The following is a 15,058-nucleotide window of genomic DNA, read 5'->3' as shown; positions in this document are numbered from 1 at the left end:
GGGATAGGGAGGGTGGGAGGGAGGGAGACAAAGAGGGAAGAGATATGGGAACATATATATATGTATAACTGACTCATTCTGTTATAAAGCAGAAACTAACACACCATTGTAAAGCAATTATACCCCAATAAAGATGTTAAAAAAAAAAAAAAAAGAATTGAGATTCCAGAGGTAAACCCATACATATATGGTCAGTTAATTTATAACAAAGGAGCCAAGAATACTGAGTGGAGAAAGGAGAGTCTCTTCAATAAATGGGGATGTGAAAACTAGACAGCCACATGCAGAAGAATGAAGCTGGATCCCTATCTTACACCATACACAAAAATCAACTCAAAATGGATTAAAAACTTTCATGTAAGACCTAAAGTCATAAAAATTCTAGGAGTAAACATAGGAGGCATGTTGACATTGGTCTTAGCAATGATTTTTTGGATATGACACCAAAAGCAAAGTCAGTAAAAGCAAAAATGAACAAGTGGGACTACATCAAACTAAAAAGTTTCTGTACAGCAAAAGAATTCATCAATAAAATGAAAAGGCAGCCTATGGAATAGGAGAAAATATTTGCAAACCATATATCCAATAAGCACTTAATATACAAAATATATAAGGAATTCATATAATTCAATAGCAAAAAAGTAAATAATCCAGTTAAAAATTGATCTAAGTAGATCTAAGTAGATCTAAGTAGCAAAGGATCTAAGTAGACACTTTTCCAAAGAAGATATACAAATGGCCAATAGGTACGTGAAAAGATGCTCAACATCACTAATCATCGGGGAAATGCTAATTAAAACCACAAAGAGATACCACCTCATACCTGTAGGATGGCTATTATCAAAAAGACAAGAGATAACAAGTATTGGCAAAGATGTGGAGAAAAGGCAACACTTGTGCACTGTTGTTGGGAATGTACATTGGTGCAGCCATTATGGAAAACAGTATGGAGGTTCCTCAAGAAATTAAAAATAGAACTACCACATGATTTGGCAGTCTCACTTCTGGGTATATATCCTAAGGAAACAAAACCATTATTTCAAAAAGATATCAGCACTCCTATGTTCATAGCATCTATTCACAATAGCTAAAATATGGAAACAACCTACTTGTCTGTCAATGGACAAATGGATAAGAAAAATATTATATATATATATAACGCAATGTAATTTTTTCAGCCTTTAAAAAGAAGGAAATCTTGTCATTTGTGACAATGTGGCTCAATCTTAAGGGTATTATGCTAAGTGAAATAAATCAGAGAAACACAAACACTGCAGAGTATCATATATGTGGAATCTAAAAAGAATAAAAGTCAAAATCATATAAACAGGGGCTTCCCTGGTGGCGCAGTGGTTGAGAGTCCGCCTGCCAATGCAGGGAACACGGGTTCGTGCCCCGGTCCGGGAAACTCCCACATGCCCTGGAGCGGCTGGGCCGCTGAGCCTGCACGTCCAGAGCCTGTGCTCTGCAATGAGAGAGGCCACAACAGTTAGAAGCCTGCGTACTGAAAAAAAAAAAAAGAATCATATAAACAGAAAGTATAAAAGTTGATTTCAGGGAATTAGGGGTAGGAGAGTTTGCTAAAAGGGTACAAGCTTCCAGTTACAAGAGGAATAAGGTCTAAGGATCTAATGTATAGCATGGTTAACTATTGTTGATAACTCTGTACTGTATAATTGAAATTTGCTAAGAGAGTAGACCTTAAATGTTCTTAATGAAAGAAAGAAAGGAAGAAAGAAAGGGAAAGGAAAGAAAAGAAAAGGTAAATGTGACATGATGGATATGCTAGTTAACTCAACGAGGGGAATCCTTTTATGATGAATATATATAGCATATCATAATGTTGTACACTTTAAATATCTTACAATTTTATTTGGCAGTTATACCTCAATAAAGCTGAAATAAAAAGAGCTAAAAAGAAATCTGAAACTTCCTAAATTTCACTCAAGGAGATGACTACTTAAATATTTGTGAGAAAAAGAAGGCTTTTAAAGACACATGGAAGTGATATACAATGGAACAAATGTTTAGTGACCTTTCTGAAGAACTCTGCTCATCAAGCATAACTGAAGTTGATGCCTGACGGGAGGCATGTTTGAGCACCCAGTGAGATGTCGGTCATCCTCCAAGAACTGATGAAAAGGCCCCATGGCCAGTGGTGTCCTGGAGCAAATCATGTACATCTTTTCTCAACAGTAAATTCTACCAACCAGAGCTTCAGGTATTTTGTGTGTGTGTGTGATATAACTGTTAAAGGCTTACTAGTGCACTACTGCCTATTACTGCCCATTGGGAGCTGCAGGAGCTTTTACTGGAATTGAATCCAAATTGTAGCATAAGGTACATATGCCTTAAGATATGAAAAGACTTGCCATATATGTTAAAACCTTGTGGACAGAGAAGACAAGCAGTCATTTCAAATATAAAAGTCAAGTCAAATGAGTTAAGGAGTATAACCCTGATTCCATGTCTGAATTCTGCTACTAATGTCAATACCTGAAATGAAAAGATGAGCCTAAAAGCGTAAGCTCTATCAATGAAAAGGTCATACTGAAGTCTGTTATTAATTCAGCAAAGCCCCCAAAATTCTTAATGGAGATAGTACATTTAAAAAAGGGTGGAGGAGGCTACAAATACATTAAAATGAAGGACAAGAGTAGAGGGAAATGAACACTTATCTGCCACGTATTTCTCTACTTTCAATTACCTATTACTAACGAGTGTCATATTTGCCATTACTAGTGATGTCACATTTGCCACTCCAGATTATAAGCATTGATTTGTAACTGAGTTACTTTTCATGAGGCAACTGTATGTATTGTGCTTCAGGGTGACTGACAGCAAGGATTAAATCACACAAGTCTCTGAAAGAACAATAATTAAGACATAAGATTAGTTATAAAGTAGAAGATTTTTACAGTTCTGAATTATTATAATTATAGAAAATTATTGCAAATCCAACTACTTGTTTTTACTAAGTGTTTCAGATGGTTAATCATTATCTTAAGCAATGTTGGATAATGCTTCTAGTGTTTGGTAAGAATAGAAGGATTCAAAATTTTATATATACCATGATTACATCTTTATTAAGATTTACATAAGTGGCTGGAGGAAATACATTACATTCTTTTAGGTGCAGAGATGTCTGCTTCTGGTTATGATGCCGTCAGTGGTACTGGGCTAGCCTTCCTGCCATAATCAACCATAAAGTCGTGCAAATTATATAAGGCAACTGTTCTCAGGTAGTGGACAGCTGGCAACAGAAGACTGTAATCACTAAGAGAAGGGAAATTCTCAAGGTAAACCTCAGGGTTGCCCTGGACTGAGGAAAATTTTATAACTACAGTGCAGCATCATGACTCTGGTACAGCAATTCAAGCAGAGCCTCAGGAAAAGACAGAGTTTAGAGTTCAGGGCAGAGCTAAAATGGGTTCAGCGAAGTATAGTACTAAAAAGGAAAATCCCTTTCAAGTACTTGGCTGAGGGCTGGAATACACATAGGGAGGAAGAGACTACCACTCTAGTGGGAATGGCTGCTATAGGACTGAAATTGGAATAAAGATACTGAAGGCTGAGCATTGCTGGGGACACTGGGGTCCAGCCAAAGCAGAGAGACCTTAAATCATCATTAATATCTTTAACATCCCATTACATTTGAGAGATAAGAAAAGGATGACTTAGGAATAAGGATCATGCCCTAGAGTAAAGACAAAGACTAAAATTAAGCTCTGACATGATTCACATTTGAACACAGAGTTTGGAGGGTAAATCCTAACAAGTTGGAGAAGCTTGGTAAACATCATGGGCTTTCCACAGATTGGCTCTACCAAACTGTAAAACAAAACCTGCCTATGCAAGTTCAAGGTGAACATTCAGTGACTAAACTGCCCACCAGAACACAAATTAATATTCTTCAGGGAAAGACAGTAGAATTTCTAGTATCTACATATAATTCACAATGCCCCATATGTAATCAATAATACCAGATATGTAAAGAAACAGGAAAATATGACTGATAGTTTTTTTAAAAGCAATCAATAGAAACTTACTTCATTGATGGCATAGAATTGGGTATAGTAGACAAAGACTTTTAAAACAGCAATTTTAAGTATGTCAAAAACTGAAGAAAACTCTTTTAAAAATTGAAGGAAAATATAATCTTAATAAATAACCACATAGGTATACCAGCAGAAAATGGAAATGATGAATAATAATGGCATGGACATTCTAGAACTTAAAAACACTATAAGCAAAATCATTCTCTAAAGATAAATGAAAAGAGTACAAAGGACCCAGGAAATAATGTCAAATGATCCCATGATACATGTAATTTGAGTTTGGAAAGAGATGAAAGTGACAATTGGGCAGAAAAAATATTTAAGAAGAATTTAGGTCCAAAAGTTGACAAATGTGATTTAAAGCATTGATCTAGAGATTTAAGAAATTTAGCAAATCCTAAGCAAGGTAAATACTAAAAACAGCACAGCAAAGTAAACCATAATCAAATTTCTTTAAAGAACTTTATTTATTTTTAAAATTAATTTATTTTTTTAATTTATTTTATTTTTGGCCGCATTGGGTCTTCATTGCTGCACGTGGGCTTTCTCCAGTTGCGGCTAGCGGGGGCTACTCTTCGTTGCGGTGTGCAGGCTTCTCATTGTGGTGGCTTCTCTTGTTGCAGAGCACGGGGTCTAGGCACACGGGCTTCAGTAGTTGTGGCACACGGGCTCAGTTGTTGTGGCTTGCGGGCTCTAGAGTGCAGGCTCATTAGTTGTGGCACACGGACTTAGTTGCTCCGTGGTATGTGGGATCTTCCCAGACCAGGGCTGGAACCTGTGTCCCCTGCATTGGCAGGCATATTCTTAACCACTGTGCCACCAGGGAAGTCCCATAGTCAAATTTCTGTAAGCTAAATAAATCTTAAATCTTAAAATCAGTTGGAAGAGAAAAGACATATTGTATATAAGGAAATAACAACATGAATGACATCTATCTTCTCATTAGAAAAAAAAATGCAGAAGAACATAAAATAATATCTTTAAAGAGCTAAAAGAAAAAAGAAGTCCATCTACCCAGAATATATTATTCAGCAAAAATATCCTGTAGGAACAAGAGTGCAATAAAAACTTACAAATTAAATCCAAGGAAATTTGCCTTTAGTTATACTGAACTACAAGAAATGCTATAGCATGTTTTCAAGCTGAAGGGGAAAGATGCCAGTTAAAAAACTCAGAAAGGAATGAAGAGCCCTGGAAATAGTAACTAAGTGGATAAACACAGAAGTACATGTTTGTTCCTTTTCATAATTCTCTTAAAATAAAATAACTGTAAAAGTAAAAAGAAAATTGTAACATGGGGTTAATAAAGTATAAGAAGTATGACAAGAATATCGTAAGTTGTTATATTTCAGAAATAGAGATTTTGAAGTGTAAAATGTAATAAGGAAAGGGTAGGGAAATGGGAAGAGAGAACTGAGAAGTGGGAACTGTGAGCAGTGAAGTGGTGAAATATTGACATGAACATATGGATAAATTAAGGATGTATATTGCTAACCCTAAAATTATCACTAAAATAATCAAAAGAAGTATAGATAAAAAGTCAATAGAAAAAAATGTGGAATACTAAGAATATTCTGCAAAGGAAAAAAAAATGTTTTCTTTCATTACTCACAATACAACACTTCATTTCCAACACTTTGCTGAACACTTCTGACATTTCTGATTATCAAATGCCTGGGGGGTCTCCTCCCACCAATAAGTACTCAAACACGACCTACTCTCTTACAGTTTAACTCACTTCTTACACTATCTATCTGTAGATAACATCAGATCCCACAGGTTAAGGGCTCACCTCCACCCAACTAACACTGTTCCTTGCTGCAGATGCTAAATGAAAGTCCAAGGTTACCTGTGCTTCTGGCTGGCCAGCTCTAAATTGGAGGTTCAACGACCTCCTCTTTGGGTTCAATTAATTTGCTAGAGCTTCTCCCAAAACTCAGGGAAAGGGTTCACTTACTAGATTACCAGTTTATTATAAAAAGATATAACTCAGGAACAGCCAAATGGAAGACAGGCATAGAGCAAGGTATGTGGGAAGGAGCACAGAGCTCTTCTCACATTTTCTCTCTGGGGTGCTACTCTCCCAGCACCTCCACATATTCAACAACCTGGAAGCTCTCTGAACCCCATCCTTTGGAGGTTTTATGGAGGCTTCATTATGTGGTATGATTGATTAAATCATTGGCCATTGGTGATTAATCCAACCTCCAGTCCCTATCCACTCCCCAAAGGACAGGGCAGAGGGTAAAAGTTTCAACCCACTAATCAAAAGGTTGGTTGCTCTGGCATCTAACCCCCATTCTTAGGGGTTTTTTCAAAAGTTACTTTATGAACATAAACTCAGGAGTGGTTGTAAGGGGCTTGTTGTAAATAATAAAAGAGTATTTTCACCTTTAGAACTCTAGCTACATTAGAAAGTCCAAGGGCTTTAGGAGCTCTGTGCCAGGAGAGGGGATGGAAACCAAATATATAAATATAAATATAAATATATAAATATACACACACACACACACACACACACACACACATACACACACATATATACATATGTACATATATATATCTTACTAATATTACTAATATTATTATAAATAATAATATTGCATCTGTTGATGCCAAAGATGACAAGAGAGGTGCCCTAACCTATATATACAGGAGACAAACAAATTAAACTAAAAATATAAGGATTGAATTAGAAGAGAAAAAATTGTTAGAATTTTCAGGTTGATAGATATGGTTATTTCATGGAAAATACAAGAGAAGCTACAGATAAATAATTAGAAGAAACATTTGTCAGTATGCTAAACACTAGATAAGCATACAAACTGCAGTAAAAATCTGTACAATAGCAACAAAATTAGCATATGTAAAAAGATACTATTTACATTAGCAAAAAATATGAAGAAATAAAGAATTAATCTAATAAAATAGTTGCAAATCCGTACACATATAATTTAAAAACATAAAAGAATGCTGGTATAATGATATAGATAGTTCATTTTCTGGATAATAAAACTGTATTCAATTTCAATCCCAATGAAAATCTTCCAAGCTGTTCTAAAATTATGTAGAAAAGCAGAGTCAAGATGATTCAAGCCATACCGGAGGAAGCAAAAGGTGAAGGAGATAAGGATATAGCCTCCAAAACATTGAGACTAATTATAAAGCCATAGTAATTAACATATTGTAACATTGGTACAGGGAGAAATAAATAATCATAGAATAAAATACTCCAGAAACAAACCACTGCATATATAGCCATTCAATATTAGAGAGAATGAGCATTGTAAAACACAGAACAGGAAAGATTATTCAATCAGTGGTGCTGTGAAAACTAGTTATTCTTTTTTTTTGTTGCAGTACGTGGGTCTCTCACTGTTGTGGCCTCTCCTGCCGCGGAGCACAGGCTCCGGAAGCGCAGGCTCAGCGGCTATGGCCCACGGGCCCAGCCACTCCGCGGCACGTGGAATCCTCCCGGACTGGGGCACGAACCTGCGTTCCCTGCACCGGCAGGCGGACTCCCAACCACTGCGCCACCAGGGAAGCCCAAAACTAGTTATTCTTGAGAAAAATTATATTGGCTTATTACTTCACGCTATACACCAAAATTAATTAAGAGTGTTACAAGACTAGTGTATAGGTAGAAAAAATTTTCATGCTAAAGTTAACATTTCAAAATTATAGGGGAAGTAAGAAATAGTCAATAAATGGTGCCAGAAGAGCTATACACCATTAAACATATAAATTTAAATCTCATATTTTATATCACACTGACTAATTAATTAGATATGTGATCATTTTAAAAACCAGGAAATATAAGAAAGTGAGTTTTGAAATTTGAGTACTGGGAAAACTTTTAAAGCATGATAGAAGATATAAAAAGATTAACTATATAAAAATTTAAAACTACCTAATGGTAATGGAAGAAAAATAAACATAATTAATACATATGGCAAACTAGAAAGATACAGTGTTTGTAGAAGATAAAAAGGTATATGTGTGTGTGTGTGTGTGTGTGTGTGTATACATATGTATCTTAAAAGTCAGTAAGGGGAAAAAAGATAAAAAATACAAATAGAGAAAGAATTTGAACAGGCAACTCAAAGAAGCAATATATAAGAATAAAGAACGTGAAGATGTTATTTTTAAGGTCATTAACCTTCAAAGAAAATAAGAATTGGCTTTTGTTAGTGTTGTTATTGTGAAGACTGACAAAATATGGGATATTAAAAGATTTTTTATGTAACATCTTTATTGGAGTATAATTGCTTTTCAATGGTGTGTTAGTTTCTGCTGTATAACAAAGTGAATAAGCTATACATATATCTCCATATCCCCACCTCTCCCTCCCACCCCTCTAGGTGGTCACAAAACAGTGAGCTGATCTCCCTGTGCTACGTAGCTGCTTCCCACTAGCTATCTATTTTACATTTGGTAGTGTATATATATCAATGCTACTATCTCACTTCATCCCAGCTTACCCCTCCCCATGTCCTCAAGTCCATTCTCTATGTCTGCAGCTTTATTCCTGTCCTACCCCCTAGGTTCATCAGAACCTTTATTTTTTCTTTTAGATTTCATATACATGTGTTAGCATATGGTATTTTGTTTTCTCTTTCTGACTTACCTTACTCTGTACGACAGACTCTAGGTCCATCCACCTCACTACAAATAACTCAATTTCATTACTTTTTATGGCTGAGTAATATTCCATTGTATACATGTGCCACATCTTCTTTATCCATTCATCTCTTGATGGACACTTAGGTTGCTTCCATGTCCTGGCTATTGTAAATAGTGCTGCAGTGAACATTGTGGTACATGTCTCTTTTTGAATTATGTTTTTTTCAGGGTATATGCCCAGTAGTGGGATTGCTGGATCATAAGATTGTTATTTAGTATTGGCACAAGTATGGAAAAATGAACACTTTCTCACATGGTTTGTATTATTTAACTTTAATATTTATGCTTTTTCCTGAGGACAGTTTGAAAGCCTTAAATAGTTTAGAACTTTTGGCTAGGATTCTCCAGTTTTAGAGTTTTGCTAAATAAATTGTACATATGAATAAAAAGGTTCCTTGTGGTAATGGTTAGAATACAGAAAATTTTTTTAAATTAAATATCCTTCAGAAGCAGATATAATATGATATATCTATACACTAAAATACAATGATCCATTAAAAATCTTGGAAATTTAATCTATGATATATTCAATCAAAACTTTATTGTTATAAATCAACAATATATGTGATATTTGTTGATTTAGTATTTCATTATAAATTGTGTAAGTATAACTAAATATCAATATCTTAATTTCATAGCGAGAGAAAATCAATTAAAATCTTTTCACTTGACAACAATTTGTTACCTGAGATTAGGGTTTCATTTTTATTATGGGATTATTATGGGATTATGTGGTTTCTCATTATCCTTTCTTAGTCTTCTGTGTCTTCTAAAATTACCACAATACATGTGTTAAATTATTCCCTTTGGTAATTAGAAAATATAAATACCATTTATTAAAAAGTAAAGCCATCCCACATCTTACCTGTTATTTTCACCAAATGAGTAAGCAATTTACCTTGGACTATGTGGCTTCAGCATTGGAAGCTTCTGTGAGCTTTCAGCTGTGTCTACATTTTCTATGATTATTGCCCAGAGCGCTAGCAACTGAAGGTAAAGATAAATAAATTGCTCACATTCCTTTAGCTAAGGCTTTCTCTAGATTTAGGAAATAAATTGAACAACAAGTCTGGCTGTTTTGGTCCCTTTGAAGGTGGCTAAAGACCCTCGCAGCCAAATTACTCACAGAATCCTCTGCTCTGATACATGTGGTCAGTGAAATGGATGAAGCCACTTTCTGCTGTCTGTTCATCCCAAATGAGACAGAGCATATATTTTGAGACCTTTATGTTTAAAGGTTTTGTTTAACTGGAGCTTTTCAGAATGAGTATTGTGGTTCTTTTTAATGGGGAATCTGGAGGAAATAAAATGTAATCACCATTATGACAAACTCTGTGCTAGTTATTTTATGAAATTAAAAAAAACAAACTTTGCTATAATCTTTTTAGAGGGGTACCATTTTCTGGATTGTCTAAGTAGGAAAATGTAACCAGAGTTTATCTGAGTAATACAAGTGTCCATCCAGGAAGTGACAAAAAGTAAAATTCACAAATAATTGTTTTTTAGTTTTTTTTTTTTTTTTTTCCTTGCGTTATGCGGGCCTCTCACTGTTGTGGCCTCTCCCATTTGCGGAGCACAGGCTCCGGACGCGCAGGCTCAGCGGCCATGGCTCACGGGCCCAGCCGCTCCGCGGCATGTGGGATCCTCCCGAAACGGGGCACGAACCCGCGTCTCCTGCATCGGCAGGCGGACTCTCAAGCACTGCGCCACCAGGGAAGCCCTGTTTTTTAGTTTTTAAATTTAAACTTCCACAATCTTTTTACACTGGTTGAAGGACTAGGAAAGTGATTGACATGGTTATAATTGTCTCCTTATTTTTCCCCAAATGGGTGAAAAGTCTATCTTGTTGAGTGACAAAAGAAAATAGCCCTGCATCTCCTTTTTTTTTTTTTTTTTTCCCCTCTGCATTGCATTTTCCATAAGGCAAGAAGACCAGTTTCTCTTGTAATTTATCTGGAACTACTTTTTTGTATAAACTCAGTTACCTAGGGCAGAAGAATTTAAAGAGGAACTCCTTTTCAGAACATAGAACAAAAGATCACCTTTATTTAAAAACTGGTTTCAGGGCTTCCCTGGTGGCACAGTGGTTGAGAGTTCGCCTGCCCATGCAGGGGACACGGGTTCGTGCCCCGGTCTGGGAAGATCCCACATGCCGCGGAGCGGCTAGGCCCATGAGCCATGGCCGCTGAGCCTTTGCGTCAGTCACAAGAAATTTTGGCTTGTGAGTGGCAGGGCCCAACAAACAAAAAAAAAAAAAAAAAAAAAAAAAAAAAAAAACTGGTTTCAGAAGATCCAGGAAATTGCTTAAATGAGATTCTTAACCTTTTATAGAAAATAAAGATAATAAGAAACTTCCCTTAGAGGATAATAGTCAAATTTTTGTCTTTAGATTAACCAAAGGAATCACAGCATATGGGAAGAGTATATACATCAAAGTCAGAACCTGACTCAAGTTGAGAGTCCATTATTTACTGGTCGTGCAATCTGTGTATTTTACAAAACTCTTAATCTTTAGTTCCAACATCTGTAAGATACAAATAATAATTTCTACTTAAAAGATATATAACAAGAGACATGCAAAGGCATCTTCCTGAAATGTTAGCTGCTGCATAAATGTGCTGTCCCATGATAATCAGAAAACAATAAACCCTTCCCTCCTATGAAATTGATGGTTACAGAAAAGACTTTGTGTTAGAGACTAAATAGTTTTTTTTTTTTAACATCTTTATTGGAGTATAATTGCTTTACAATGGTATGTTACTTTCTGCTTTATAACAAAGTGAATCAGCTATACACATACATATATCCCCATTTAAGCTGCCAGAGAAGTGGTTTGTATCTCTAACAGCCAGAGGATTCATTTTAATTTGAATGGATAGGCTACATTATGTGATGGTAACGAACAACCCGCTTCCCCTCAAATTTCAGTGGTTTTTAACAACAGAGGTTTATGTATTGTACATACTTTGTGTCTCTCATGACTCGACTAGGGCAAGTGTTCTAGATCTCCTTGCAGGCTGTGGAAGCAGCCACCATTTTAAATGTTGCTCATGGCAGTGGTAATGGAAAAGAGACAGTACAGGAAATTGTCACTAGTTTTTAAAATATTCCAATTCTAACGGCACCTGTCTCTTTTGCTTACATTTCCTTGGCGAAAGCAAGTCTTGCTGCCACACTCACCCTCAATGGGGCATGGAAGTTCAAGTCTACATATAATGAATAGGTTTATTATTTTATTTTAAAAGGAATTTGTAAATTATATGTCAAAATCACAGCAGTTTTAATTCATAATAGTAAAATATCAATCAATATAATGCATTTTTTTTTAAAGCCCTTTGGGTGCTAAATGTAAAGGGTTTCTGAGACCTAAAAGTTTGAGGACAACAGGCTGAAGCTATTCCCTCTCACTGAAATGTCCTTTCTTCTTTCTCTTGTTGCTGCAATTCTGTATGTTCTTTCAGGATGAAATCAAATATTACTTCTATGGAAACTTTCTTAGATTGCACTCCAACACCAGGAAAACTTGTTCCTACCATACCATCTATTGCCTTTATCGTTCATTTCTAGCATACAGGTGTAGTGATTTCAGAATTGTTAACCTATATCCCCAGGGGAAACAACTTTCTCGACTAAAGTGTGGAGTGTATGTACTGTTGCTTTGGCATTTAGAATTTCAGACTCCACTTATTTTCAGGGTTAGGTCAGCACCTTTTACCCGCACTCCTGTCAGTGAGGTTGTTTCATACATTTGTAACCCAATTCGATTCTGCATTCTATTCTGGGATCCCTCAGCCTTCTAAATAATATTTTTTTAAGTTGTATACATTAAAGTTCACTCTTTGTGCTGTAAAGTTTCATGGATTTTGACAAATGTGTAGCATGTACCCACTGTCACGGTATCATATGGAATAGTTTCACGACACTAAAAAATCTCTTGTGCCTCCACTCTGTAACACCTCCCCACCACACACACATACACACCCACCAAACACACACATACACGAACCTCAAACTCCTGGCAACTACTAATCTGTCTATTATCTCTGTATTTTTGCTTTTTCCAGAATGTCATATAAATGCATCAGTATATAGCCTTTTCAGGCTGGCTGGCTCCCATTAGCAATAGGCGTTTATGATTCACCGATGTCTTACATGGCTTGATAGCTCATATCTTTTTATTGATGAATATTATTCCATTGGGTGACTGGGCTCTAGTTTTTTTTATTCATTTACCTATTCAAGAAGATCCTGGGTGCCTCCATGTTTTGGCAATTATTAATAAAGCAGCTATAAACATTTCCATGCAGGCTTTCATGTAGACACACATTTAGTTGGGTAAATATCAACAAGCACAATTACTGGAATGGTATGGTAAGGGTATGCTTAGTTTTGGTCATTTTCCTACATTGGGCTGGTAGGCTTCTTTTATCACACAGGTGACTTCCCTTCATCCCATATTTTCAATACTTTTACACCTGGAGATTTTCACCTTTCTCTAAGCTCTTCTACTTAGATTCTTAAGCCTGGACTTTTCCTACCATCTATCTAGCCCTTTTGGTTTTCTCCCTCTCCTTCAATTCAGCAACATGAGTGTGGACCCAGCTTGTCCCCAAAGCCTGTGTGGCCCCGAAGCATCCAATTATAGGGAATCTTCACCAATGCCTGAGATTAATGGGCCTGAAGAAAATTATGTGTCTTTGCAAATGTCATCTGCTGAGACCCACAACATGGAGACTGGACAGTCCTGATTCTTCCACAAGCCCCAGAGTAAAACTACTGGCCACAGCTGCAGACAAGAGCACAGAGAAGAAGAGAAGATCCTGGTCAAGAAACAGAAGACCAGAACTGTGTTCTCTCAGACCCAGCTGTGTGTACTCAATGATAGATTTCAGAGGCAGAACTACCTCAGCCTCCAGCAAATGCAAGAACTTTCCAACATCCTGAACCTTAGCTACAAACAGGTTAAGACCTGGTTCCAGAACCAGAGAATGAAACGTAAGAGGTGACAGAAAAACAACTGGCCAAGGAATAGCAGCATTGTGTGACTCAGGGCCCAGCAACTACAGAATACCCGGGCTTCTATTCCTACCACCAAGGATGCCTGGTGAACTCTTGCAGAAACCTGCCCATGTGGGGTAACCAGACCTGGAATAACCCAACTTGGAGCAACCAGAGCTGGAACAGTCAATCCTGGAGCAACCACCCTTGGAACAGTCAGACCTGGTGCCCCCAAGCCTGGAATAACTAGACTTGGAACAGTCAATTCAACCACTATGTTGAGGAATTCCTGCAGCCCCAGATCCAGTTCCAGCAAAATTCTCCTGTCAGTGATTTGGAGGCCACCTTGGAAACTGATGGGGGAAGCTATAACACAATGCAGCAAACTACTAAGCATTTCAATTCCCAACAGCAAAACATGGATTTATTCCCAAATTACTCTCTGAACGTACAGCCTGAAGATTTGTAATGATGGCTGTATTATTCAGTCTCAATTTGAGCCTTGACTGTATTACTTCCCTAGAATTTTTCTTTTACAATTACGTATCTCTCTGCCTTGAAAAGCTGCTTTTCATTGTGCCTTTTGTGTCAGTTTGGGGGTGTATGATTGGTGACTAATTAAAGAGGCTTCAGAAGCATTGGCTTCTACAGACAACATTATAAAAGATGACTGGAGGCTATAGATAACTAGGTTATAATACTATTTTTTGGATATCTTTAGGATCTAGAACCTAACCTCAAGAATAGGGAGCAAAAGTACAAAGATGTGTGATGAAGGATTATTCATATTTTCTGGGATGGGGAGGCTTTACTTGTTAAGAACCTCAGTTGTTAAGGTGAAGGGTTAAGCTACAATGTGCTTCACTGATTTCCTCTACCCATTTTTTGCTATTTTACTACAACCCCTAATTTTTTCACCACTCTAGTATTTGTAGAAAGATGTTTTGATTTGTCCACATCATAATACTACCAGTTGGCTGGTTCGTTTATAAGTACCAATAAAAAAAAAATACCCATTTTTAAAATAAAAAAAAGAGTATGCTTAGTTTTGTAAGAAACTGCCCAGCTATCTTCCAAAGCTGCTGCTTGCCAGCAATCCTTACCAGCAATTAATATTGTCAGGTTTTCTCTATTCTATTCTTTCTGGTAGTTGTGTAGTAATATCTCCATAAAGTTTTTAAACAACTTTATTGGAGTATAATTGCTTTACAATGTTGTGTTAGTTTCTGCTGTATAACTAAGTGAATCAGCCATATGTATACATATATCCCCATATCCCCTCCCTCTTGCATCTCCCTTCCACCCTCCCTATCCCACCC

At 36.6% G+C, this 15,058-nt stretch overlaps 1 pseudogene; it reads left to right on the top strand.

Annotated features, from left to right (window-relative positions):
• Positions 1–13,327: 13,327 nt before the first annotated feature.
• LOC103087488 (homeobox protein NANOG pseudogene) lies at positions 13,328–14,208 on the top strand (annotated as a pseudogene).
• Positions 14,209–15,058: the final 850 nt, after the last annotated feature.

The sequence above is a fragment of the Lipotes vexillifer genome, unplaced genomic scaffold (assembly GCF_000442215.2).
Source record: "Lipotes vexillifer unplaced genomic scaffold, Lipotes_vexillifer_v1.1 scaffold5, whole genome shotgun sequence".
NCBI classification, from domain to species: domain Eukaryota; kingdom Metazoa; phylum Chordata; class Mammalia; order Artiodactyla; family Lipotidae; genus Lipotes; species Lipotes vexillifer.
This window is presented reverse-complemented; position numbering and strand designations above follow the sequence as displayed.